The sequence below is a fragment of the Orycteropus afer genome, unplaced genomic scaffold (assembly GCF_000298275.1).
Source record: "Orycteropus afer afer isolate SDZICR_OR568_19922 unplaced genomic scaffold, OryAfe1.0 scaffold00682, whole genome shotgun sequence".
NCBI classification, from domain to species: domain Eukaryota; kingdom Metazoa; phylum Chordata; class Mammalia; order Tubulidentata; family Orycteropodidae; genus Orycteropus; species Orycteropus afer.
The window spans coordinates 336,694-341,572 of NW_006922269.1; positions in this window are offsets into that span (position 1 = coordinate 336,694).

Genomic DNA, 4,879 nt, shown 5'->3' on the forward strand with positions numbered 1-4,879 from the left:
GAAACAGGCTAGACAGGGAGAAGTTTCTTTCTGTAGGCTGGTCTAAGGTTTCAGAATTGCCTTCTGAAACCTTAGGGATAAGAGTCTGAAGATTTCAAGGTGGCAATTCTTCTCCTACTCCTATCAACTCCATGTGTAGAATCTTTTCAGGTAATTCCCATGAGAATTTGGTGAGATTCCAGGAAGAAAGCTTGAGAAGGTGTGAGAATCTCCTTGATTGCAATCTGAGGAACTTCTCACATTATAATCAACACTCAAACTCCAGCGTTTCCTCAAAATTTTTACTTAAGTTTTCCTATAAGGGGAGCTCTGGTGGCATAGTGCCTAAGGCATTTGACTGCTAACCTGAAGGCTGGTGGTTTAAACCCATCAGCCACTCCTCAGAAAGAAGGTTGGGCAATTCAGAAAGAAGGTTGGGCAATCTACTTCCATAGAGATACCACCTCAGTAACCCAAGGAGGGGTTGCCATGAGTTCGATCCAACTCCAGTGCAGTGAGTACCAGGTTATAAAGTGCCCTGGTAGTGTAGTCCCTAAGGCATTTTATTGCTAACCAGAAGGAGATTTGTGGTTTAAACCCCACAGCCTCTCCATGGAAGGAGGATGGGATAATCTACTCCTGAAAAGATTTGCCACCTCAGAAACCCAATTAGGGGTCACTGAATCTGAATCCACTCAATGGTAGTTTTTTTTTTTTTTTTTTTTTTTAACTAGCTTATGGCTCTAACAGCTTCTCCTTTGGGTAAAGAGATTTCAGCTGTATCTCTCTGAATTTTAAGATAACGATTGTCTTTTAAAATAATGGTTGTCCCTGTGACCTCTATTCCTTTATTAGTTCAAAAACAAACACCAATTTTTTAGCATTTTCTTATAAGAACAAGAGTAATAACTTACAAGATATTTACATGTTGGAGCTGGAACTGGAAATCATAAAGACCTCTCCTCATCAGTGCTTAGAATGTATCCTATTATTTTAGTAGTTACAGAGTACTCTATTATTTGAATGTATACATATTTATTTATCATAGTAGCAATACATTATTTAACATTTATCTAAGAACACTGGGTGCCACAAGTACATTGTATTCAACTGCTAAGCCAAAGTTTGATCATAAATGTCACAGAAGAAATTAGGAATGAACAAGATTTGATTATTGGATAGTTAAATTTGCAGCCCAGGTAGTGGCAGTAGTTAACCGTTCACCTACTAACCAAATCTCAGGCTTCAAACCCATCAGCCACTCAATGGAAGAAAGATATGGCAGTCTGTTTCTGAAAATTACAGTCTTGATAACATTGTGGCTGCCTTGCAAGGTCACTGTGAGTTGGAATCAGCTCAAAGGTAAAGAGACTATATATAATATTTTCAACCAGTTTATATAATGTTTCTGATATTATGGCCTTTTATGCATAAATCCATCAGTAAGTATTTTTTTAAAAACAATAACATTCATTCACTTAACAAAAGTACACTATCAAAATCAGGAAATTTAACATCAATAAAATGTGTAATCAAATCTACAGAAAATATAATTCTTTAAAATTGATACAATAACACCTTTACATAATTATTTTAGGACCAATATCCAACCCAATATCACATAATGCATTTATTTATCATGTGTTTTAGTTTTCTTTAAAAGAGTCCTGGTGGCAAGTTGTTAAGCAGCTCAGCTCCTAACCAGAGACTCACAGTTTGAAACCACTAGCCATTCCATGGGAGAAAGATGTGGCAATTGGCTTCTTTAAGATTTATAGCCTTGAAAACACTATGGGGATGTTTTACTTTGTCCTATAGGATCACTGTGAGTCAGAATCGACTCGATGGCAGTGAATTTGGTTTTAATTTTACTTTAGTTCAGAATATTTCCTCAGGCTTTCCTTTTGGTTCATGTTATTGACTTTTATTGTTTTTCTACAGTATTTAATCAACTTAGTTATGACATAATTAATATCTAAAAAGCAGCCACATAACTCAACATATCAAAGAGTTGGACAAATATATATACAGTCCTGTAACCACCACCATCACAGTCAAGAAATAGAGAATTTCCTTATTACATAAAAATTCATTTAGGCATATTTGTAGTAAACCATTTTCCCTCACCCTCACAGAGACTATCACTGGTCTCTTTTCCATAACTAAAGTTTTACTTTTCTATAGGATTGTATTAGATTAATCAATCCATATGTAATCTTGGTATTTCTCTCACACCCTTTAGTATATTGTTTTTTAGAGACAACTAGTGGCTAAGACACTTGACTGCTAACCAGAAGGCTGGTGGTTCAAACCCACCAATCACTCCTCAGAAGTAAGATGGGGCAATCTACTTCCATAGTGATACTACCTCGGAAACCCAAGGAGGGGTCGCTATGAGTCAGGTCCGACTCGATGGCACATAACAACAACAACAACAACATGTTAATGGTTGGTGTGTACATTAACAATTTGTTCTTCTTTATAGCTGAATAGTAAGTAGTCCAATGTGCAGATATGTCACAATATATTTTTATATTCACAGATTTGTGAATATCTCAGTTCTTTCTAGCTTTCAGCTATTAATAAAGTGCTTGCAGCATAGTGGGAAAGGCATTTGGTTGCTAACCAGAAAGTCAGTAGTTCAAACCCATCAGGTGTTCCCCTGGAAGAAGACAAGGCAATCTACTTCCATAAAGGTTTCCAGACTTGGAAACTATATTGGTTACCTAGTACTGCTCTAACAGAAATATACCACAAATGGTAATGGCTCAAACAAACAGGAGTTTTATTCTCTTACAGTTTTGGAGGCTAAAAGTCTGAGTTCAAAGTGCCAGGCTTTAGGGACTAGGTGAAAGCCCCTTGACCTTGGGCTTGAGCTCTGCCTCTTGCTCCTAGCTCACTGAAGCTAGAGGTATTTCTTCACTCAGGCAGCTGCTGGGTGCTGAAGAGGACAAACCCAAAGTTGACAAGTGAAAAGGAACAGTTCCCAATATTACAAAACCATACAGCAGGCCTTGATTCCAGTCCACTGAAAGCCCCAAGATTGGCAGAGCATGGAAGGCTGCTGAACAATGACTCAGCTACATTCAGGGTTCAAGTGTGCCATAAGCTGTACACCTTCCTCAAAGTTGCTTCTTATATACTGCAAGCAGACTACCTCCTTAAAGCAGCTACTCAGCTGCTCCAATAGATTCCACCATGGAGTTAATTACAACCTCACCATGGAGAAAGATGTCCAGCCACTCAACCAGGCCCAGCCAAGTTGACACACAAACTTGACTACCACAGAAACCCAATGATGTTTGTTATGATTTGGAATTGACTTGACAGCAGTGTGTTTGTTTTTTGGGGGTTTCATTTTTCTTGGTAAAATAACTTGGATTCAAATATTTTAGTCATATTATTGGAGCACGTTTAACTATATAAGAAATTGCTAACTTCTTTTCCAAAGTAAATATCACTTGACATTTTCTTCAGCAAAAACTAGAGTTCTATTGTTTTAATGTTTGTTGATATATGGATTTATCTGTCCTTTTAATTTTAGCACTTCTATTGAGTTAATGGTGCTTTAAATTTGCATTTATAATAATTATGAATATTGAACATTTTTTGATGTGCTTATTTGTCATTTATGCATCTACTTTGGTGAAATGTCTATTTAATTCTTTTGCTATTTCTGTTTCTGCTTTTTTCAATTTAGTAGTCTTTGTTTTTACCATTTTGTATTCTAGATAGAAGTGCATTACCAAATAAATATTTTACAGAAAAATATTGTACATTTCAGTTCATCATTTGCCTTTTCTTCTTATAACAGTGTCTGTAAAATTTTATTATGGTGAAAATTTACATAAAAGCGTATGCCATATCAAAACTTTCTACATGTACAATTTAGTCACATGGGTTATATTCCTCACATTGAGCAACAATTCTAGCTATCATTTTCTAAATTATTCCAATGCTATAAGCATAAACTCAGTTCTCACAAACAAAACACCACCTTCTCACCTCCCTCACTTGTAGGAACTACTACTAATATTTGGCTTCTATATATATTTGTATTGCACATGAATGAGATCATTCAGTATATGTCATTTTGTGACTGATTAATTTTACTCAACTTCATGTTTTCAAGGTTCATCCACATTGTGAAATGCTTCAAGACTTAATTTCTCTTTACAACATTGTAGTATTCCATTGTATGTATGTACTAGATTTCAATTATCAATTCATTTGTTGATGAACATTTAGGTTGTTCCCACATATTGGTTATTGTAAAAATTGCTGTTATAATCTTTGGTACACAGGTCTCTTTTTCTGTTCCTGCCTTTCCTTCTTCTGACTGTATCCTTAAGAATAGGATTTCTAGATCAAATGGTAATGGTACGTTCAGTTTTTTGGGAAAAACCAAACTGTTTTACACAGTGGCTGCATCATTTTACATCCCAGCAGTGGGTGGGGGGTTCCATTTTCTCCACAACCTCACTAACACCTGTTGTTTTCTGGATTTTTGATCATTGCCCTTTTAATTGTATCTCGTTATAGTTTTGATTTGTATTTTGTGTGGTGGAACAGTGCCTAAGGCATATGACTGCTAACCAGAATGTTGGTAGTTCAATCCACCAACCTCTCTGTGGAAAGAAGATTGGGCAATCCACTTCTGTAAAGATTTACAACCTGGGAAACCCATTGGGGGTCTCTGAGTCAGAATCAATTAAATGGCAGTGAGTTTGATTTAGTTTTGTTAACCTGTCTGTCAGTCCACTCTTCTGAAAGTTTGGCTTATTGCTGTGGCTTGCATGTTGCTGTGAGGCTGGAGGCTATGCCACCTGTATTTTATGTACTACCAGGGTCACCCATAGTTGGCAGGTTTGAGCACAGATTTTAGACTAAGACAGACTGG